General features: G+C 55.5%; 1 pseudogene; it reads left to right on the top strand.

The window, feature by feature from the left end:
• The first annotated feature begins 295 nt into the window (after positions 1 to 295).
• Positions 296 to 24,208, top strand: part of LOC136463718 (serine/threonine-protein kinase STY13-like) — a 57,581-nt pseudogene continuing 33,668 nt past the window's right edge.

Consider the following 24,208-nt stretch of genomic DNA (forward strand, 5'->3'; position numbering starts at 1 on the left):
TTTTTTCGGAAAACTAGAACCCGTACAATACTTGGCACCCTACTTATTTGTTGTAAGGTGGTCTACTCGTGCTAACCAACTTTGGAATACTTTCTAAATGTAAATAAATTTGTCGGATTCACGAAATCTCAGCCTTTTTACCTATATATATATGTTCCGTAAGGTTTTCTATCTGTTCTCTTTGAAATACCTTTCTAACAAACCTCAAGTACTTTCTAAAAGTTGATCTTTTATTTAAGTTTCTACTGGGGTCGTGTGACCCTACAGGACCCAAAACAGATAGCCAGCATCAAGGATGGAATCTGGTACCGCGTTCTATGGAGGGGAAAGTCTCTCCATCGATCCCAAGTGGCTTATCGATCCGAAGCTTCTCTTTGTTGGGCCACGCATAGGCGAGGGCGCACATGCAAAGGTCTATGAGGGGAAGTAAGGCTCATCTTTTTGATCCATCATCTGCGATTTTCTGATTCATTTTATCAAATTTCTCCTAATCGAGCACTTATTTGATGCTGGGGTTGGCAGGTATAAGAACCAAAATGTTGCTACCCCGTTCGGCTTGCTGAAACTTGGCTGAAACTGGCTGAAAAACATTGTTCTGGCTGAATTATTGTGAGAGAAAAATACTGTTTCGGCTCAAAAAAACAAGCAGAACAAGTCGGTTTCTGGATAAGCCGAACGGGGCAAATTGTGCACAAAGGGGGCACTCCAGAGGAGATGGCCAAGAAGGAGGGGAGATTCTTGAGACAGGTGACCATACTGTTAAGGGTGCAGCACAAGTGTCGGGTTCATAAACCCGGGGTCCCTCGGGGACCGGCTTCCACGCCAAGGCTCAACCCAAGAGTCTAAAAAACAAACAGGGCAAAGGGACGGCCCAGCAGCCGACCGGAAGGTCTAGCCCAAGAAGAGCGACACCCGCTCATCAACTTCTTCGGCCCACCTGTCCAACCGGAGCACTCACTCCAGGCTCCAGCCGCCTCTGAACAGCCTCTCCGATCGGAAGGCCTGCCCCGAGCCCTACTTCTGACTCCGACCCCGTGTCTCTCCGACCGGGGTACGTAAGAACACTGCTTCCTACTCCGACCCTGCGTCTCCGACCGGGGACCCCATAGGAAGCCTATTTACAGCTCTTCTCTGACTGGCGCGGCCAGAGCCGACTGGGGCCATCCGATCGGGGACGTCCGCTCGGAAGGAACCAGGGGCGAACGGAGAAGGCAGCGCACAAGTCAAACCACGATACCGGGACCATACCCTATACGCCTGTGGGAACAGTGCTCCACTACCGCCCTGACACAAACAGTATTGTAGGCGTCGACATTTGTGTCTACAGTATTGTAGGCGCCATTGAGCTCCCATACGGCAAAGAGCCCCCATGCCTCTGGGCATCAATAGTGGGCTCCAGGGTTCACCATACCTGGTACTCGTGGTAAGGACTCCTCACATAACAATAGTATTTTGCAGGTACCAACATCCACCCTTCCTGAAGAAGCCAACGCAACCTCCCATGTGCACCTGACATTCTACAGTGACATCAACAGTATTGTGGGCGCCTACCATCATCACTACCCTCGTCGGCGTGGGCAACAAGGCTTAGAAACATCCGTACTCTCTTCCTATCACCTGTAAAGCCATCCCCTTTATCTATAAAAGGGGATGCGCTCCCTCCAACAAGAGAGGTCGACTTCTTCAAGTTCAGACTCACTAGATCGATAGCTCACAACCCCTCAAGCACACGCTCGAATACCTAGCTTGTAGCAAAGTTTCTGTCACTCTCGGCCCTCCGATCGGAGCCAACCGGACCTCTTATACACCACATCTTTCTCCCTCTCGTTTGTAACCCCACTGCAAACTTCATGCACCTGGACTCAGGAATAAAGTCACCGATCGACCCCGACTGGACGTAGGGCACGTTGCCCGAACCAGTATAAATCCTATGTCATTGAGTGCTATGCCACATCCGATCACAACGTACAGCAAAACTACAAATATTCACTAGTTGGTCACTTTCTGCACCGATAGTTGGCGCCGTCTGTGGGGAAGACGTTGTACGTTCAACACTTTTTGGTCATCGGATGACCCATTTTTCCGCCACCCCCGCCGTGGAGGGCTCGGGCGATATGATTCGCTTCAGCTCGCTGGAGTTCCCCGCACTCTCGCCCGCCGGGATGCAGGTTCCACCCATCTTCGAGCCATCCTAGGCCTTCCTCTTCGGAAGCCTAGACTTCGTCGCTGACCGACTCGGCGTACTCCACCTCCGCGAGAAGGCTCGCGACCCGGCACCCATCGGAGGGACGTCCTCCATCGACTCCGGGACGTGCGACTTCGACGACGCGGCATCTGCGCTTCATTCCGAGCAAACTCTCTGCTCAAACCCCACTGTAAGTAATACGCGTACTTTTGTTCGCCCTTTATTTACTACCTCCCACCGATCACCCGGGGGGACTTCACCACAAACACCGTACGGTCGGTTCCCCTACGGCCTCGCGTCCTCTGCGGATGCTTGCGCTTAGGGGCTCCGAAGGGCGCCGGCATGATCCCCACCCACGTCCGAATTCGTAGGAATGGCAGGCTTCGCTCCTGTCATTTCCCGCGAACTCCCGGACAACGAGGGCGAGAGCGATGGTTCCAGCATCGGTGACATGGCGTCCCGCCACCATCCGTCTCGGGAATGCGCTATGGCGGACGGTCTAGGACAGCCGCCGGTGGTTGCGGAGTCCGCGCAAACTCACGCCCCTTCGGACCCGCATGCGGAGGCATTCGCGTCTGCACAAGCACACGCCGAGGAATTACGACAACGGCGGCAGAACCAGCCGCCGCCTGCGCCGACACGGTCGGTGCGGCACGTTGCGCCCCATGCACATGGCCCGGCAGGTGGCGCCCGGCGTCGCGCTTGTCAGGTCTAGTACGACATCATGAATGAGGGGAACGATGTCCCACAATTTGCCTAGGCCGGCCAGAATATCGCTGCTGCAGCAATGCTTCTCCGCGGTGTTCCCGAGACCGTCGACCCTTAGGAGCGGGTAGTCTACCGGAACCTCCGGGTTCTAGTAGAGGCCGCCGCCGTCCAACAGGCGGAAAGCTCCGCATCGTGACTCCGACCCGCGCCCTCTCTCCCCACCAGGGGGACGGGGGCACGCCAGCCGGATCGATCCGTTCGCTCGCCGCCGCAGCCGTCAGGCTCGGCTCGGGGTGCAGCAGCCGCGCCATAGTCCAACCGGGCGCCTGCTCCACACCGACCGCACCAGGACGCTTGTAGCGTAATCAGCAATCGGCGTCGGGCCCAACATGGCAACGACGTCCGACATATGGCAGCAGGCGACACGAATCCCAGCCGAACCATCGAGGGAAGCGGTGAAACGCGTCCCAGGTGTGGTCGCTAGCCGGACGACTGGAGCCCCAGCCCTAAGGGCCCGGGGCCACGGGCCTTCAGCCGGCGCATCCGGAGAGCACCGTTCCCACAGCGTTTCCGGCCTCCCTCCAACATCACCAAATACACCGGGAGACAAACCTAGGCATTTGGCTCGAAGACTTCTGGCTCGCCTGTCGAGCCGGAGGAGTGGATGATGACTATTTCATCATCCAATATCTTCCCATTTGCGTGGGGGAACATGTTTGGGCATGGCTCGAATTCCTTCCACATGACAGCATCCGCGACTGGGAAGACCTCAAGAGGGTCTTTGTCGGGAATTTCCAGGGGACGTACGTCCGCCCGGGAAACTCCTGGGACCTCAAGAGCTACCAGCAGGAGCCCAGCGAGTCCCTGTGGGATTACATCCGCAGGTTTTCCCAACGATGCAACTCCCTCCCTGATGTCGTCGACGCAGACATCATCAGCGCATTCCTCTTTAGGACAAACTGCGAGTCCCTGATCCACAAGCTTGGCTGCCTAAAACCCCGTACCACCCACGATCTGCTCGATGTTGCCACCAACCATGCCTCTGGCGAGGAGGCGGTTGGAGCGGTCTTCAGCGGAGGCCGAGACAAAGGCAAGCCCAAGCACGCGGATCCAGACGAAGGCCCCTCCACTCAGAGGGGCAAGAAGAACATAAAGGATCGGCGCCGGTCGAACGACACCGCATTGGTCACCACGGCTGATCGCACACCCAGGCAGCCCCAACAGGGACTGCCTGACCACTTCAACAAACTCATGGATGGTCCGTGCCCCAATCACGCCTATCCCGTCAAACACCTCTACAAGGAGTGCGAGCTACTCAAACGTTTCCTCCAATAGGCCGGCGTGCCAAAGAAGGGAGACGGCAAGGAGCCGGTAGCCAAGAGGGGTGGCGCAGCAGGTAAGGATGGAAACGGTTGAAAAACTCCTAAATTGTTTTCTACTTTTACATTTGAAATACGAAAACGAAAACAAAAATGGTAAAACCGGACATGAAAACGAATGCGAACTTATGAATTATCAAGAATTTCGAAAACGAACCAATTCAAGCGGATTTATGTCGAACACGGTCGATATACGAAAACTCAATATGGAATACCGACCCATAGACCAAGTGCATGACTAAGTGCATACATGATCAAGTTCAAGTGCATATAATAATTAACAAGTGCATATTATAGAAACATGAACTTGAACTGAGTCAGAATAATTTTATTAATCTTTTTAGAATAGATGTAGTATTTTATTTTAAAGATTTATTCAGATTTTTCTTATCAAATGATTGACTTTGTAGGTGGGGGTTAAATCGATGAGCTTGATGGGCTATGGCCTAGGTGGGCTTACGTGTAGATGTTGCTGGTTTCCTGACATTTAGCACCATCTCGTGAGGTGAAGAGAGATGAGGCTGGACACCGTCTATAAGAAAGGGCAGCTGGCTACTAGTAGAAAGAATGCAGTTGCGTGGTGAACAACCTGTAATTGGGCTGTATGGCCTGTGCAGTTGGCCAAATTCGGTTTAAACCGAATTTTTAATTCGGAATATTTCAAATTAAAAGTAGAAAAGTAGAAAAGGGTCAAAAAATGTCTAAACCGTTTTCTACTTTTACATTTGAAATACGAAACATCTGAAATGCGAAAGCGAAAACGGTAAAGTCGGACAAGAAAATGCGGATTCAATCGGATTAAATATAGAAAACGATGCGGTTCGGTTCGGGATATTTCCGTTCCGTTTTCATCCTTAGCGGTAGGCAAGGACGGGGATGGTTTCCCTGAACCTAAGGAGTGCATCATGATCTTTGACGGGTCCGACGCCATCTGGTCCAAACGCCAGCATAAGGTACGCTACAAGGAGGCGTGCGCCACCGAAATGGCCGTCCCCTCCTTTCTCAGCTAGTCAGAATCCCCGATCACCTTTGATCAGAGGGACCATCCCTCCTACGTCGCGAGACCGGGACGCTACCCACTTCTTGTTGACCCCATCATCCGTAAGAAGCGCCTCACCAAAGTGCTGATGGACAGGGGCAGCGGCCTCAACATCCTGTACGTCAACACCCTCGATGCCATGCGCATCCCTCGATTGAAGCTCCACCTGACGGGCTCCCCATTCCACGGGATAATCCCAGGAGCGCAGGCATACCCGCTCGGACAGATCGATCTGCTCGTCACGTTCGGTAGCCGGGCCAACTTTTGCTCGGAGGTCCTCACCTTCAAAGTGGTAGACTTTCCGAGGTCCTACCACGCCATCTTGGGGCGGCCATGCTACACAAGATTCATGGTGATCCCCAACTACACCTACCTCAAGCTAAAGATGTTGGGACCAAACGGCGTCATCACCGTGAGTAGTGCCTTCTCACACGCCTTCGAGTGCGACCACGAGCACTATGAGCTCGCCACCGCGGTCGTCAACTCATCCGAGCTCCTGTAGCTCGGGGAGTCGTCAACCCAAGTAGTCCCAGACTACAACAAACCAACCTCCTCGACGGCCTTCTGCCTGCTCAAGGAAACCAAGACGGTGGGTGTCGACCCCACTGACCCAGCCAAGATGGTGCGAATCAGGACCCAGCTCCCGGCCCAATAGGAATACGAGCTCATTGACTTCCTGCGCGACAATCACGATGTCTTCACATGGCAGCCTTCTAACATGCCAAGGATACCACGGGAAGTTGTCGAGCACGCGCTACGCCTTATCCCGGGCTCAAGGCCTGCCAAGCAACGCCTGTGTCGTTTCGACGATGAGAGGCGCAGGGCCATAGGCGAAGAGATCGCCAAGCTCCTGGCAGCCGGATTCATCAGGGAGGTTTTCCACTCCGACTGGCTCACCAATCCCGTCCTTGTCCAAAAGAAGACCAGGAAGTGGAGAATGTACGTCGATTACACCAGATTTACTAAAGCGTGTTCGAAGGATCACTTTCCCTTACCACGCATAGACCAGATAATTGACTCCACCTCGGGTTGCGAGATCCTCTCCTTTCTGGATGCCTACTCAGGCTATCACTAGATCGCGATGAAAGATTCCAATCAGCTCGCGACCTCGTTTATCACCCCGTATGGTTCGTACTGCTACGTGACCATGCCTTTCAGTCTGAAGAACGCCGGTGCCACCTACCAAAGGTGCATGCAGCAATGCTTCACCGACCAAATCGACCCGCCTAATTAGCCTGATCAGGCTGAAAGGCCTAAACCAACAATCGCCATCTATGTTGATGACATAGTGGTCAAAACGGCTCGAGCTTACGACCTGATCGCAAACTTGGCCACAACGTTCGCGAACCTCCGAAGGTTCAACATCAAGCTAAATCCAGAAAAATGTGTTTTCGGGGTTCTAAGGAGAAAGCTGCTTGGATACATCATATCCAAGCACGACATCGAGGCCAACCCCGAAAAGATCACAGCCATCTCCAACATGGGCCCCATACGCAACGTAAAAGGCGTACAAAGGCTCATCGGCTGCCTGGCGGCCCTTAGTCGCTTTATCTCACGGCTCGGCAAATGGGGGATGCCACTTTATAAGCTCCTCAAAAAGATGGATGCCTTCGTCTGGACTGAGGAAGCCTAGTAGGCTCTCGAAAGCCTCAAAACATCCCTGACATCAACCCCAATCCTCGTCGCTCCCGAATGGGGAGAACCCCTCCCCCTTTATGTCGCGGCAAGTAACCATGTGGTGAGTGCTGCCCTGGTCGTCGAAAGGGAGGAACCGAGACACCAGCTCAAGGTACAGCGACCCGTATACTTCGTCAGAGAAGTACTCACCGACCCCAAGGTCTGGTACCCCCAGGTGCAAAAACTCCTATACGCCATGCTAATGGCCACTAGGAAGCTCCTACACTACTTCACCGACCACGAAGTCACAGTCGTCACTTCATACCCACTCGAAGACATTATCCGCAACCGCGACATCGTGGGACAAATCTCTAAGTGGGCCCTTGAACTCATGGGCCATGACATCAGGTATACCCCCCGCACCACAATTAAGTCTCAGGCTCTCACAGATTTTGTCGCCGAATGGACGGAGGTCCAGTTACTAGCCCCAGACGTCTCCCACGAGTATTGGACAATGTACATCGATGGGTCCGTAATGGCGCCCGGCTTGGGGGCTGGAATGGTTCGGATCTCCCCATATGGGAGTAAGCTCTGCTACGCCATCCGCCTCCACTTTTTGGCTTCAAACAATGCCACAGAATACGAGGCCCTTATCAATGGACTACGCATCGCCATCGAGCTCGGTGCTACGCGACTCTACGTCCGCGGCGACTCGGAACTAGTCGTTGATCAGGTCATGAAGGAGTCCTCCTGCAAAAGCCCCTCATGACAACATACTGCCAAGAGGTGCGTAAGCTCGAGGACAAATTCTAGGGAATCGAACTGCATCACGTCCCACGAAGGGACAACGACGCCGCTGATTTCCTCACAAAACTAGCCGCCAGGCAGGATCCGTCCCCGAGCGGAGTCTTCATCAACGACGTCCACAAGCCGTCCGCCCACATCCTGGAAGGTCCAACCCAGACACACCCCGATGGCCAGCCGGCGCTCGGGGGCTCTGATCCCAGTACCTCTATAACGACATCACCCGCGAACATCGTTGTATTGGCACTCGATCAAACCGACTGGCGAGTACCACTACTTGCCTACCTCCTCGAGGAGGTTCTCCCACCTGAAAGAACTGAAGCCCGACAAATCACTCGACGCGCTAAGACCTTCGTCGTGCTCGGTAACGAACTCTACAAACGGAGTCTGTCAGGAGTGCTCATGAAGTGCATTCCCGCCAGCCAGGGAAAACAGATCCTCCTCGAGGTCCATGCCGGGATCTACGGGCATCATGCGGCCCCAAGGTCCCTGGTCGGAAAAACCTTTCGCCAAGGTTTTTACTGGCCCACCATGCTACGAGATGCAGAGGAGGTCGTCCGCTGGTGTGAAGGATGCCAGTTCTACGCTCGGCAAACCCATTTACCGGCGCAAGAGCTCCAAACCATCCCAATCACATGGCCATTCGTGGTCTGGGGCCTCGACATGGTAGGACCCCTCAAGAAAGGCCCAGGCAGTTTTACTCACCTACTCGTAGTAGTCGACAAGTTTACCAAATGGATAGAGGCCAAGCCCATCACCAATCTCCGCTCGGAAGAGGCGGTCAAATTCTTCCTCGACATCATCTATCGATTCGGCGTTCCTAACTGTATTATCACTGACCATGGGACTAACTTCACTGGGAAGAAGTTCCTAGACTTCAGCAATGGATACGGCATCAGAATCGATTGGGCTTTGGTTGGACATCAACGAACTAACGGTCAGGTCAAACGCGCCAACGGCATGGTCCTCCAAGGACTCAAGTCGCGCATCTTCGACCGACTCAACAAACACGCCGGGTGATGGGTTGCAGAGGTCCCAGTGATCCTCTGGAGCCTAAGACCGACCCCAAACCGATCCATGTGATTCACACCTTTCTTCCTGGCCTACGGAGTGGAAGTCGTGTTGCCCTCCGACCTCGACCACGGCGCACCAAGAGTAAAAGCTTTCGACCGCGACCAAGCCATGGTGGCTCAACAAGACGTAGTCAACCTACTCGAAGAGGCCCGCGAGACAACCATCATCCACTCTGCTCGCTATGAACAAACCCTCCACAGGTACCATGAAAGGAAGATCAGAGGAAGGATTCTCGAAGTCAGTGATCTCGTGCTCCGAAGGACCCAATCGACGAAGGAAAAACACAAGCTCTCTCCACCCTGGGAAGGACCCTATACGGTAACCGAAGTAATCCGACCGGGCACCTACCGACTAGAGGACAACAACAGCAATGTTCTCAACAACACTTGGAACATTGAACAGCTACGTTGTTTTTTCCTTAAATTTGGTCTAAACACTTTCGGTTAAAGCACATGCTCCTGTAAGAGCGCCCCTGCCCGAACACTTTCAACCCAGGTCGCTCGGGGGCTCCATAAATGTACAAATATTGAGTATTACCTCCCTTTCTCTTTACTATCACATGGTATACAACTTTCTCCCCGAATGGAAACACATTCCATTCCTTTAACTACCCTACGTAACCCTGTTCTTACTCCCAAACTGATCGCACCCCGCCTTTTCCTATGGTTACGACTGGCCGAGCCTCGCGGGCCACACCTTGGGCTCACAAAGTTGCAGCCTACGAAACAAACGGGCAGGTACGAGAAAGAAAGGATAAAAACAAAGGTTATGCTAGGACAAAAACAAGGAAACAGATATGGTGGTTTCATCACAGGGGCAGTACGGTTGTATTCATTGATACAAACAAACTATGTACACGGGGACTTACCCACAAAACTTAACTATTACATTTTCTACTATTACAAAAACTACTGTGGCCACTCGACAACTTCGCCTGAATGCCAGAAATCGCTCGGTTCCGCTCCTTCAAAACTTCGACAAAACGCAACAGGTACCCCAAGGGCGTCGCACCTATAGATGCTCAGCAGAAGAACATGGAGCTCCTGACCTTCTTATGCAGTCGAGGCAGTTCTTGAGTGGGGGTACCGCTACCGTGGTAAGGTCGCCATGGCTGAAAGAAATCTCATCAAACTTTATGAACTGGCCAACTTGAGCAGTTGTAGGCACGGAACCCTCCACCGACACAGTCGTGAGTAACCTCCCCTCCGACGAGGCTCGCCCGGTAAAGATCCACCAGAGAGTCTACACACGGCTCCATCCCGAAGGAGGCCTCACAGACCAGATCTAGCGTCACCTCCAGTCCAACATCACGCTCCAGGTTCGCAAAAGGATTCGTAAGACCTCCCCCTCGCTCACTCTCCCTCTCACTTAGGAACCACCACAGCATACATGCATTCTCAGTGAGAAAGAAGGAAGAGAGAGCGAGAAATCTCTGCCAGAAGAGACCACTGGACCTCCCTGAGTCGATCTAATCACCTAGGAGGGACACCAGGCGACAGGTAAGGAGCAAAGGGATGCCTCATGCAGGCCATGCCGACTCCGTCTCGAACGACGAGCATGGGTCCTAGTCAAACATTTTCGATTGAAGCTCTCCGAGCCCCGTCACTCCAATTGTCAAGGTAAACATTACAAAAACCCCCTCTATTTCTTTACAAATCATTCATACATCCATATGTGCATTCATCTCATACGCCTGAACCCCCCGGACGGTTAGGGCATGAACCGCCCGGGGGCTCAGGAACTAAGCATCGCACGTGCAGCGAAATGCACCACAACGCTCCGTGTTGCGTCACGAAGCGGCGGTTTGCCTCATTCGACATGAGCAACCAAACAGAGCCAGGGGAGAAAACCATAGATGAGCACCGTGCGGCCCTAGCCTGGTCCGGTAGACCGGGTCATCTCAACCTTCTCGTTCGATCCTGAACCTCTCGCCAGGCCCATAGAATTTCCATCGAAGGGGAGGCCGTTAGGCCACCCGGGTCGGTCTCCGGAACTACCTAGGCATCTGTCGGGTTGCAGGTAAAGGAGTAGTGGAATGTCACAAGAGGGCTATGCCGACCTCATCACGAACGACGGACCCAGATTCCACTCGATCACACCCGTTAGCGAGCTCACCGAACTAGTCTTCGAGCCCGAGCGATCGAGACAGGCGACGAAACTCAGCCCCTCCGGTTGTGGGGAACTGGATGGGGTAACGCACAATACTCACATCGACCCCCATGAAGGCCCGATAGGGCTCAGGGGCTCAAGAAAAACGCCAAGGACAGCGACCTCGAACTCGCCAGATCAACCACTACGACTCGCCCGGTCCCATGGCACGCACCGACGCTAGGATCCATGAGCACCGCCTCGTCCGATCTTTAACTTAACTAACAACGTCTTTGTAATGGCTTCACTTCTGACCGTGCTCCAAAGAAATCGTGGGACCATGACTCCGAACTCGCATCGACAGGATCAGCGACATCTGGCTACGGCTCTTGGGACCGCGACTCCAAACTCGCGTAACGGCTTCATTAACTAAAACTAACAAAAACTAACTCTCTCGATCCCACGGCGCGCACCGACGCCTGGGTCTACTCGCGACTCTGCCTCACCCGATCCCACGGCGTGCATCGACGCCAAAGATCAGCGAGCCCTGTCGCATCCAAACTAAGTTGTCTCCATTCATGGCGCGCACCGACGCCAGGTTTTTTCTTAAACTAAACTTCCTCGCCCAATCCCCGGCGCGCACCGACGCCGGGATCAGTAAGTTCTGTCTCGATCCAATCCCCGCGCCTAAAAATGCCTCGGCTGCACAACGACGCCGTGGTTAAACAAAAATCCATCTTAGACTAAAAACACGCACACACGCTCCAAACACCCCCTAGACGGTTCTGCCCGAACCACTCGGGGGCTCGGGGGCTACACCCGTGGGTGCGCTCGCACGCACCCACCGAACAAAAAACCTCCCCCGCTGGCAATGCAGAAAACCCCCTCGACCGGTTTGGCCCGAACCGCCCGGGGGCTCAGGGGCTACACCCGCAGGTGCGCTCGCGCGCACCCACCAGCAAGACAAAAAAAATCCCCCGGACGATTCTACCTGAATCGCCCAAGGGCTCGGGGGCTCCTGTCGGGTTCATAAACCCGGGGTCCCTCGGGTACCGGCTTGCACACCAAGGCTCAACCCAAGAGTCTAAAAAACAAACAGGGCAAAGGGACGGCCCAGTAGCCGACCGGAAGGTCTGGCCCAAGAAGAGCGACACCCGTTCATCAACTTCTTCGGCCCACCTGTCCAACCGGAGCACTCACTCCAGGCTCCAGCCGCCTCCGAATGGCCTCTCCGATCGGAAGGCCTGCCCCGAGCCCTACTTCCGACTTCGACCCCGTGTCTCTCCGATCGGGGTACGTAAGAACACTGCTTCCTACTCCGACCCCGCGTCTCCGACCGGGGACCCCATAGGAAGCCTGTTTATAGCTCTTCTCCGACTGGCGCGGCTAGAGCTGACTGGGGCCATCCGACCGGGGACGCCCGCTCGGAAGGAACCATGGGCGAACGGAGAAGGCAGCGCACAAGTCAAACCACGATACCGGGACCATACCCTGTACGCCTACGGGAACAGTGCTCCACTACCGCCCTGACACAAACAGTATTGTAGGCGCCGACATTTGTGGCTACAGTATTGTATGTGCCATTGAGCTCCCATATGGCAAAGAGCCCCCATGCCTCTAGGCATCAATAGTGGGCTCCAGGGTTCACCATACCTGGTACTCGTGGTAAGGACTCCTCACATAACAATAGTATTTTGCAGGTACTGACATCCACCCTTCCTGAAGAAGCCAACGCAACCTCCCATGTGCACCTGATATTCTACAGTGACATCAACAATATTGTGGGCGCCTACCATCATCACTACCCTCGTCGGCGTGGGCAACAAGGCTTAGAAACATTCGTACTCTCTTCCTCTCACCTGTAAAGACATCCCCTTTATCTATAAAAGGGGATGCGCTCCCTCCAATAAGAGAGGTCGACTTCTTTAAGTTCAGACTCACTAGATCGATAGCTCACAACCCCTCAAGCACACGCTCGAATACCTAGCTCGTAGCAAAGTTTCTGTCACTCTCGACCCTTCCGGTCGGAGCCGACTGGACCTCTTGTACACCATATCTTTCTCTCTCTCGTTTGTAACCCCACCGTAAACATCGTGCACCTGGGCTCAGGAATAAAGTCACCGACCGACCCCGACTAGACGTAGGGCACGTTGCCCGAACCAGTATAAATCCTATGTCATTGAGTGCTAGGCCAGCTCCCATCACAACGTACAGTAAAACTACAAATATTCACTAGTTGGTCACTTTCTGTACCGACAACGAGAACCTGGTCAAGGTCTACTTTTGCAGATTCATGTTGATTCTTTCCTCAAGGAGATGACCAAGAGGAAGAGGAGGTTTTTAATGCATTTGTTTATTGAAAACTACGCCTGCTTGTTTCACAGTTTATCGGGGCCTGCCTAGAACCTGTCATGGTGGTAGTGACAGAGCTACTAGTGGGGCTCATTGTGCAAGCAGTCTCCGACCTAGGAGCCTTGAGCCTCGTGTAGCAGTGGGGTTTGCATTGGACATTGCCCGAGCTATGGAATGCCTGCATGCACATGGGATCATTCATCGTGATCTTAAGCCTGGTAAGATTTTTCATTTCACGATCTGATCATTGCGTGCTCTATATATTATTCACTGCTTACTAGGTGGATTTATGCAAACTGTGGATATACCTTTTCCTTTTCTCCATGTTTACCATGTGGGTATATATCTTTATTACTTTCTTCGGAAAAATAATTAACCTGCAATATCTACTTCCTCTTAACAGTTGATTAGTAAATTCTGTAGTTGAATATCAATCTTGTAATGACATTCATGTGGACTAGCTCAGGATGGAAATGTGCTTGTTGTAACTTGCAGATGAGAAGTTCTTCTCCTTGCACTATTACATCCTATATATAATAAATGACTATTTGGCTTCCTTATATGTTTTGTTTAATTTTATGGTAAATTTTGCCATTACATGTTATTGAGATTGTCGAATGTTATGTTATCATAATTCTTCTAAAAAAAACTGTTCCCCAGTTTTGATGATTAATAAATTAGTGACTCCTTTAATTTTGTGGCATATTCTACCCCCTCCGTCCGCAAAAGAATGCAATTCTGGAACAGTGCCATGGTTTAGTACTTCAAGTTTGACCAATTATAGTTAAAAAATATAAATATTTATAATATCAAATAAACATCATTAGATTAATTACGAAATATATTTTTATAATAAATTAATTTGGAGTTATAAATGTGAATACTATTTACTAGAAATATGGTCAAACGTGAAGCACTTTAACTGACACGTATACCATAGTTAGTTCCTTTCACGGACAGAGGTAGTAATATATTGATTCACATCAAGTTTTGTTTCCTGTTATGTGCGCCATCTTATGTTATTTTTTTAGATAAAGGATATTTCATACCCGGCTTCATCTACCTCGCGGTAGAATCAGGCCAATTATTACAAGATTTTGGTTTATAACCAATATTCAAAGGACAATTCTTGGCACCTCACAGCCACAAACTAAGAAAACAACCAATAAAAGAAAGTCCAGACTAAGACAGACCAATAAACCTATTTGACAATCATCCATTGGAACTAAAAAAATGCAGAGCGGCTGTCTCCAAACGTTGACCAGCAAGAAGGAGCTGTTGTCGTGTGTCGTCATGCCGCTGCAGTCCGGCCCATTGTCTTAGCCAATAAGTTCCCCTGAATAACACTTGTAAAAAGGTTTTTGGTTTACATTTGTCAAAAACTACCTCATTTCTTGTTATCCATATTGTCCAACATAATGTTGTTGCTGCGGTTAATAACAACGAATTATGTCTTTTACTCCCTCCCTTAGACCAATTTGCAAATAAATCATCAATACTAAGAGGTGGAGATAAGCCAAACATTAAATGTACAGCGCGCCATAAGAATCTAGCATGATAGCATTGAAAGAAGATGTGTTGAATTGTTTCTGGATAATGGCAAAAACAACAACTCTTATCACCATTCTAGTTACGTCTAGCAAGATTGTCCTTAGTCAAAATAACACCTCTCTTTAAGTACCACAAGAAAATTTTTATTCTTGATGGTATTTTAATTTGCCATAAATCTTGGGACACCCTGACCCCGTTATTAATTAACGCAGCATACATAGATTTTACAGAAAAAATGCCTGATGAATGCAAAGACCAGATAAACTTGTTCCTTTCCCCCCTGTAAGTTCAAATCTTGTAATGAAGCAACAATTCTAAGCCAATCCCACAAATTTCTACCAACCAGATTACGGCGGAAGGAAATATTAAGCGGGGCTGATGCAAGTACTGATGCTACAGAGTCATGTTTCCTTCTCACAATATTGAACAACGCAGGAAATTTATCTTTTAATGATTTGTTCCCCAACCAAGTATCAAACCAAAATCTAGTTTGAGATCCGTCTTTCACCTTAAAGGTACCGAGGCTCAAAAAAGTATCTTTAACCTTCATTAGGCATTTCCAAAAATGAGAATCCGTTGGTTTTTTTGTGCAACACCCAAGTGGTTTGTCTTTTAAATATTTATTTCTCAACAGTTCTTGCCACAGACCCTCCTCATTTAGCAACTTGAACAACCATTTGCTCAGCAAACACTTATTCTGTATATCCAGATTCTGTATTCCTAAGCCTCCTTGGAGTTTTGGTTGGCACATAAATTCCCATCTAGCCAATCTAAACTTACGTTTGTGTTGGTCGCCTTGCCAATAGAATCTTGACCTAAAGCAGTCAATCTTTTCTAAAACCCCCTTCGGAATCTCGAAAAAAGATAGCATAAACATCGGTAAGCTTGAAAGCACCGAGTTTATTAATACCAAGCGACCACCCACCGAAAGCATCTTTCCTTTCCAGCCACTAAGCTTATTCTCAATTCTCTTTTCAATTGTTAACCAATCTGTCGGTGTTTTGGAACCGGGGGTCCCTCAACCGGCGAGTGAATTTGTGCTGCGTGCCCCTAATCCCGGATGGTGATGCAAAGAGACACAAGGTTTATACTGGTTCGGGCAATCGAGGCCCTACGTCCAGTCTGAGAGATCGATCTTGTATTCCTTGCACCGGAGTGCTTGTAGTAGGGGGTTACAAGCTAGGTGAGAGAGGGGGGATAGCCCCAGGTCTCGGCGAGGGTGGTGCGGGCTGCTTGAGACTGTTGTTCTCAAGCAGCGTAGAGGTGTCTAGTTCTATCGGTGTGTTCGTCCTTCTGCCCGTCCCCCCAGAAATGGCCCTGACTACCTCCTTTTATAGTTACAAGGAGGAAGCGAGAGGTACATGAGAAGGCTACTATTTGCTGACGTATTCCGCTTCCTGGAGCAGTATGGCGTCGTGGGAGTTCCCGTCGATGTCTAGTCGGTATGGTCTTCAAGGCTGACGACATGCTGCGCTCTTGTACTTTTGTTGACTTGGTGAAGTGTCGAGGTCTGGTGGCTGCTGTAGTAGGCTGTGCCGAGACCTGGTGCGCTGAGGCCGAGACCCACTATGCTGAGGCCTGCTGTGCCGAGGCCTTTAGCAGGTGGCAATGTGAGGTCTGGGCGGCCATCGTCGATAGTTGATTTAGGCGGAACAGTGCGAAACGTGCGTCTACAGGCTACGGTACCATGTATTGTCAGTAATGGATGGTAAAAAGACGATTTGACCGTTGTCCTGTTGCTCCTGTCGCGGCGTACTGCCGATCGTGGCTTACGTAGTGGGGGCAGCTGGGCGCATTAATTGGATGCGATAGCCTGCCAGAGTGACTTTTGAGACGGAGGCGACGAGGTTGCGGGACGAGCCCAGCCTCGGGCGAGGCGGAGCATGACCAGTTCGCCCGAGGCCCTACCGGGAGCCTCGGGCGAGGCGGAACTCGGTTAGTTCGTCCGAGGCCTATTGGGGGTCTCGAGCGGGGCGGAGCGGTCGGTTCGCTGGTCCCGAGGTCACAGGAACCCGGTTCTGACTCCCACGTTGTGTTCGTCCTTGGTGCAGGAGTTTAGGCAGCACAGTAGCCGGTAATCCCTGCACAGTCCCGTCGTGGATGGCAGGGTGCTGACGTGACGGACGTCTGGTCTGCCACTTCGCTGTACTGTGCCGTCGTGTGGTTTGTCGGAGTGGTTGAGCGCCTCGATGGGACGTGCGGAAGTGACATGCGGGTCATACTCGGTCTTATGCGTCGTGGGGCTCCAGTACGGCTTGATGCAGGACATGGCGGGCGACGTGCTGGTTGCCGTGTAATGACGTCGTAGGGAGCAGTGGCTCTGCAGATGCCGAGGCCGAGCCATCGTGGGGGGCTCGGTGGTCATGGACCCTCAGGCTGCCGAGCCCGTGAAGCAAACTGTCGAGGCCTTGGGGGGAGCTATTAGCCCTGGGTACTGATTACCGAGGCCACAGTAGCCCAGATGTGGCTCCCCACGCTGCATTGTCCTCGGAGCAGGAGCTGGCAGCATAGTGAGGCATGGGCGTCACGGTGGTTAGTACAGTGGCGGGTAACCCCTACCCAGTCCTGCCTCCTGTCCCGTCAGTCGCTCTGCGGTACTGTGCCGAGCATGCGGCTGGTGTCAGGGGCAGCAGTCGGCTGAGTTAATGCGACACGGCGTTTTGTCAGAGGGACGGGAGGAGGAAGAGGCAGCGGAGTGCTGCCGAGCCCGCCTCGCGCGAGACGGAGGGATCGGTGGCCCGGCCGAGGCCTGCGACGAGAGAGGGGGTCGGCCGAGGCCTTTGGTAGGGGGTCGCCCGAGGTCAGCGGCGAGGGGGCCTCGGGCGAGTCGGAGAATTGCAGACCTCGGCGATGGGGCCTCGGGCGAGTCGGAGAATCGGCCGAGGCCAGCAGCGTTTAGCTGGTTTCGATTTTTACGAAGTCTAAGCAGTCGTTTTTTGGATCTTGCTTAGGGTACCCCTTCTCACGGTATCCGACAGTAGCCCCCGAGCCTTGGGGGGAGTGGAGGCACTCCCCCTGAGGTTCTGACGAGAATCGGCCCTTGATAGTTCCTGTCGGGATGGTGTTTCGTACTCGAGGTTTTGGTGGGTGCGCGCGAGCGCACCCGCCGGGTGTAGCCCCCGAGGCCCTGGAGGAGTGATTTCACTTCTTCAGGGGCTTTTTCTCTTTCGAGTGAGGAGTTTACATTGTGTTTGCCGGGCCCGTGGGTGCGAGTTCGGATCGCAGGGCCTCGACGATGCTACGGGAAGAGCCCCTTAGCCTCCGCCTGGAGCGAGAGGGCCGTCAGGGGTCTTCCCGGCTTTTTTGTCCGTCTCCCTCACGTCCTTTTCGCTCGGACGGGGGCTGTTTGCCGAGCCCACTCGTGTGCGAGCCTGAGCCGCTGGGTCTCGGCAAAGTTGCAGGAGGAGCCCCCGAGTCTCTCGCACGGAGCGAGAGAGCGGTCAGAGGTCCCCCTGGCTTTTGGTTCGCCCCTCGCGCGTGAGGGTCTGTCGGCCGAGGCCCCCTCGGGTGCGAGCCTAGGTCGCGGGGTCTCGGCGTCTTTTGCGGAAGGAGCTCCCTAGCCTCTGTGCGGAGCAAGAGGGCCGTCAGGAGTTCTCCCGGCTTTTTGAACGACCCTCGCGCTTCCTTTTCGCTCGGAAGGAGGGTTTGTATTGCCGAGCCCCCTCGTGTGCGAGCCCAAGTCGCTGGGCCTCGGCAATGTTTTGCAGGAAGAGTCCCTTAGCCTCTGCGCGGAGCAAGAGGGCCGTCAGGGATTCTCCTGACTTTTTGTTCGATCCCTCGCGCTTCCTTTTCGCTCGGAAGGAGGGGTGGAAGATGCCACGCTACCCTCGGTGGGCGCGAGCGACGGCATTTCCGGTGAGCTGTTATCGGGTAAGTCCGAGTGGAGGCCCGTACCCCGTTCGCTGGGGGTCGGCTAGCGGTCCGGAGACGCGCTCCAAGAGTACCGGAGGGTTTCTCTAGTGGGTGCCGAGGCCGTTCGCTGGGCCTCGGTGGCTCGGTGCCTCCCTACGGTGGGATCCCATTCGGAGACTTCCCTGCCGGTCTCGGACACGACACAGGGCGTCCCAAGCGTTTCGCTTGCTTGGGCCTCGGCCTCGTATAGGCTCGCCCGTAGTCGTCCCTGACTCTTTTGCCCTGGGGCGGCTGTCGAAACCCCTGGGGGCCCAGCCTTCGAACCCCTGGACCGTAACGGGCTCGGTTCGCTTGTCTTTATCTCGGGTGCAGGAAGAGCCCCCGAGCCTCCGCACGGAGCGAGAGGGCGGTCAGGGGTCTTCCCGGCTTTTTTGTCCGTCTCCCTCACGTCCTTTTCGCTCGGACGGGGGCTGTTTGCCGAGCCCACTCGTGTGCGAGCCTGAGCCGCTGGGTCTCGGCAAAGTTGCAGGAGGAGCCCCCGAGTCTTTCGCACGGAGCGAGAGAGCGGTCAGAGGTCCCCCTGGCTTTTGGTTCGCCCCTCGCGCGTGAGGGTCTGTCGGCCGAGGCCCCCTCGGGTGCGAGCCTAGGTCGCGGGGTCTCGGCGTCTTTTGCGGAAGGAGCTCCCTAGCCTCTGCGCGGAGCAAGAGGGCCGTCAGGAGTTCTCCCGGCTTTTTGAACGACCCTCGCGCTTCCTTTTCGCTCGGAAGGAGGGTTTGTATTGCCGAGCCCCCTCGTGTGCGAGCCCAAGTCGCTGGGCCTCGGCAATGTTTTGCAGGAAGAGTCCCTTAGCCTCTGCGCGGAGCAAGAGGGCCGTCAGGGATTCTCCTGACTTTTTGTTCGACCCTCGCGCTTCCTTTTCGCTCGGAAGGAGGGGTGGAAGATGCCACGCTACCCTCGGTGGGCGCGAGCGACGGCATTTCCGGTGAGCTGTTATCGGGTAAGTCCGAGTGGAGGCCCGTACCCCGTTCGCTGGGGGTCGGCTAGCGGTCCGGAGACGCGCTCCAAGAGTACCGGAGGGTTTCTCTAGTGGGTGCCGAGGCCGTTCGCTGGGCCTCGGTGGCTCGGTGCCTCCCTACGGTGGGATCCCATTCGGAGACTCCCTGCCGGTCTCGGACACGACACAGGGCGTCCCAAGCGTTTCGCTTGCTTGGGCCTCGGCCTCGTATAGGCTCGCCCGTAGTCGTCCCTGACTCTTTTGCCCTGGGGCGGCTGTCGAAACCCCTGGGGGCCCAGCCTTCGAACCCCTGGACCGTAACGGGCTCGGTTCGCTTGTCTTTATCTCGGGTGCAGGAAGAGCCCCCGAGCCTCCGCACGGAGCGAGAGGGCGGTCAGGGGTCTTCCCGGCTTTTTTGTCCGTCTCCCTCACGTCCTTTTCGCTCGGACGGGGGCTGTTTGCCGAGCCCACTCGTGTGCGAGCCTGAGCCGCTGGGTCTCGGCAAAGTTGCAGGAGGAGCCCCCGAGTCTTTCGCACGGAGCGAGAGAGCGGTCAGAGGTCCCCCTGGCTTTTGGTTCGCCCCTCGCGCGTGAGGGTCTGTCGGCCGAGGCCCCCTCGGGTGCGAGCCTAGGTCGCGGGGTCTCGGCGTCTTTTGCGGAAGGAGCTCCCTAGCCTCTGCGCGGAGCAAGAGGGCCGTCAGGAGTTCTCCCGGCTTTTTGAACGACCCTCGCGCTTCCTTTTCGCTCGGAAGGAGGGTTTGTATTGCCGAGCCCCCTCGTGTGCGAGCCCAAGTCGCTGGGCCTCGGCAATGTTTTGCAGGAAGAGTCCCTTAGCCTCTGCGCGGAGCAAGAGGGCCGTCAGGGATTCTCCTGACTTTTTGTTCGACCCTCGCGCTTCCTTTTCGCTCGGAAGGAGGGGTGGAAGATGCCACGCTACCCTCGGTGGGCGCGAGCGACGGCATTTCCGGTGAGCTGTTATCGGGTAAGTCCGAGTGGAGGCCCGTACCCCGTTCGCTGGGGGTCGGCTAGCGGTCCGGAGACGCGCTCCAAGAGTACCGGAGGGTTTCTCTAGTGGGTGCCGAGGCCGTTCGCTGGGCCTCGGTGGCTCGGTGCCTCCCTACGGTGGGATCCCATTCGGAGACTTCCCTGCCGGTCTCGGACACGACACAGGGCGTCCCAAGCGTTTCGCTTGCTTGGGCCTCGGCCTCGTATAGGCTCGCCCGTAGTCGTCCCTGACTCTTTTGCCCTGGGGCGGCTGTCGAAACCCCTGGGGGCCCAGCCTTCGAACCCCTGGACCGTAACGGGCTTGGTGCTCCAGTTCCTTTGCCTGAAAGGAATCGGGTGGAGGTTACCTCTCTCCCCGCGGTTAGCAACGGCAGGCGCGCCTTTTGAGGCAGCTTTTTCGGGGAGGTGAAACGGCGCCTGCTGCTGCTGCGGTCGGGCGCGACGTGGCGTCAGTCGACGGGACGTAACTGCACGCGCAATTAATGAGGAGGGAGTGGGCGGTAAGACCGGATCTGGATAACCGCGCCGGATTTTCTGGGGGAAACTTCCCCGATTTCGTCGCCCGGCGGTTTCGACTCGTCCCTGCATAAATACGCAAACAGCCTCGCCCTCTCCCTCCTTACCTTTTCCGCGTTTGCTTTTGCTGCCTCCGTGCCGTTGCTGAGAGCATAGAGCGCCGGGGAAGAGAAGGGCGGGGGCGAGAGATCGAAAGAGAGAGGGAGAGGATTACCGCTGTAGCAGCGTCCTCCGCCGCGCAATGGCTGGTGGTCCCGTCATCCTCCCGGCGGATCCCTGGGAGCGGTCCGACGTCACCGAGGAGAAGCTGCAGTCGCTCGTGGAGGGCGGTCTTCTTCGCCCGATCACCGACCCCGACGAGCCGGAGTGGATTGCTCCGGGGGACGAGTCGGAGCCGAGGCCACGTGACGGTTACGTGGTGAGCTTCGTCGTCTTCCACGAGCGAGGCTTCGGGTCGCCGGCGGATAGCTTCATGCGGGCACTCCCGCACTACTATGGCGTGGAGCTGCACAATTTCAGCCCCAACTCCATCGCGCAGGCGGCCTATCTTCGTCGCCGTCTGCGAGGGATACCTGGGGATCGCTCCCCACTGGGAGCTGTGGCTCCATTTGTTCCGAGCGACGTTCACCTCCAAGCCGGGGGGGACGAGGGGGGCTCGGAAGGCGCAGAGGGCCGGCGGCTGCACCCTTCACGTGCGCCAAGACCGGCAGTCCCTCTACATCCCGGCCCAGCTGTCAACGTCCAACCGTCGTTGGTATGACGGCTGGTTCTACCTCCGCAACGACGGCGGAGGACTTCCCCCTTATACCGGGCGTGTTGTGGAGAGCCAACCGGAAAAATGGGGATACGGCGTCGTCAAGGCCGATCAGCCTAGGCTGGAACCGCTCCTGAGGGCCCTGGGGAAGCTGCGTGACCACGGCCTTTCGGCGGCCGTGGTTGTGGCGGCTTTTCACCGCCGGAGGGTGTTGCCTCTGATGGCCCGGCGGCAGGCGGCTGTTCGAGATGACCCCGGGTGATTCGATCGCCGGTGTCAAGATGTCCGCCTTCGCTCTTACCGACGATGAGACCCTGCGTCGGGTGAGAGAGGCGGTAGACGGGAAGCCGAGGCTCGATGACTTGACGCCGTTCCCGATGCGCCCGTCGCGGGGGTATGTCTCGCTGGTAAGTTGGATGTTGCCGAGGCTCCCGCTGCCTTCTTGTTTTTCGCCTTTTTTGTCTGTCGTCTTACTTCGTCGTTCCCACAGGGGATGAGAGACGTGCGAGGCTCCCCGCCGCCCGTTCCCGAGGACGCCCGGCGGCGATCCGTGAACAGGGCGCGCGCCGAGGAGGCGAAGAAGAAGAAAGATGCCAAGGAGGCGAAGCGCACGAAGAAGCTCCTTGCGCGCGAAAAGCTGGACGCCCGTCGCCGGCGTCAGAGTCTCGATGGTCTCCCGTTGGAGCCGTCTCCCTCGTCGTCGGTGTCGGATTCTTCGAGCGACGGCGGCGGGCGCGAGGTGGGGTCGGCCTGCCTGGAACACCTCCCCGACATCAGGGAGATGGTTCCCGGGGCGCCGGCAAGGAGCCTGACGCCCCTAGGAGGAGGAGGAGGCGTCCCGGGGCCAGTGGCGGCCCGTCCCGGGGCCGAGGCCGACACACCCGAGGCACGGGTGTCGGAGGAGCGTGCCGTCGGCCCGACGGGTTCGACGATGGAGGTGGAGCGGGTGACCGTGGGGGCGACCCCATCATCTCCGCAAAGGGTCGAGGAGGTGCCGGGGTCCGACGGAGGCCAGCTGGCGCTGGTGGATACCGAGGCCGCGCTGCTGCCACCACCGCCGCTGTTGCAGAGGAGGCAGGCGGTGTCGAAGCGGTTGCATCCCCGTTCGCGGTAAGCGTCTTCCCTGGTGGAGTCCGCTTCTTGTTTGCCCCTTGGTTGCATGCTGACCTTGGGAGTGTCTTTTCTTCCAGCCAGACGCTTCTGGTGGGAGACCCTCCCTTGGCGCCCCGTAAGGCGCTCAAGGTGAACGTTAGCTCCTCCGCCCATCAGGCAGCGGAGGCGCAGGCTGGCGTGCGACGCGGCGCGGCGTCGGGCGAGGCCGTTTCGGGGGAGGCGGCTGCCCAGGAGAAGGAGGCTGAGGCGTCTGCTATTGCCGAGGCCATTGAGGGCGAGGCCGGAGCCCCCGAGGCCTCCAACGTCAGGGCGGTGGATGCCGGGGCCATCGAGGTAGAGATGGCGGAGGCCAGAGCCCCCGGGTCCGTCGAGGCCGAGGCGATGGAGACGGAGCAAGTTTTGGCGCCGCCCCTGGTTCAGACAATCTTGTCTGATGATTCCTCCCGAGGGAAGGAGGCGGCGGACGTCGAGGCGGTCAGTACCGCGGAGCAACCAGTCCCAGATCCCGCCGAGGGGAGTTCGGCTCTTGTCCGGCTACGGCCCGAGCCTCGCGGGTGGAACTTCCCGCGTGTTTTCTGGTGGAACCGGGCTGACCCCGAGGGGGAGCCCGTGTTCGCCCTTGAAGATACCGCAGAGGGGGGGCATTGGGGTACCCTCGAGCAGTACCGCCAACTGGCAGTGCGGTCGCTGCAGACAGCGATGACTATTATCGGTCAGGACTTGCCCGGTGTCACGCGGGTAAGTACTTTCCCCTCTCGTGCCGCGTTGTTTTTTCTCCGAGCCCCCACGCAGTGTTTGACGTGTGTTTTTTGTTTTGCCTCCTTAGGAGCTCGAGGCCCGATCCCTTGGGAAGTCGGTGTTCCTGCGAAATGAGAGGGATATCTGGGACCAGCTCCGACGCCAAAAGGGCCTGCTTGCCGATGCCCAGGGGCTATTGTCGGCACGGAGTGCGGAAGTGGAGGACCTCCGCCTTCGTTGTGCTGATATTCAGGCGGAGTTGGCCACGGCTAAGGAGCAGTCCGCCCCTCTGGTGGCCAAGATCAAGGAACTGGTGGAGGAGCGAGACTCCTTCAGGCTTCGGGCCCAAGAGGCGACGGCCTCTGCTAAGGAAACAGCCGGGCAGCTGGGTGCGGAGCAGAGCGAGCATCAGGCGACGAAAGTCGCCTTGGCAGAGGCTA

The sequence above is a fragment of the Miscanthus floridulus genome, chromosome 7, assembly GCF_019320115.1.
Source record: "Miscanthus floridulus cultivar M001 chromosome 7, ASM1932011v1, whole genome shotgun sequence".
NCBI classification, from domain to species: domain Eukaryota; kingdom Viridiplantae; phylum Streptophyta; class Magnoliopsida; order Poales; family Poaceae; genus Miscanthus; species Miscanthus floridulus.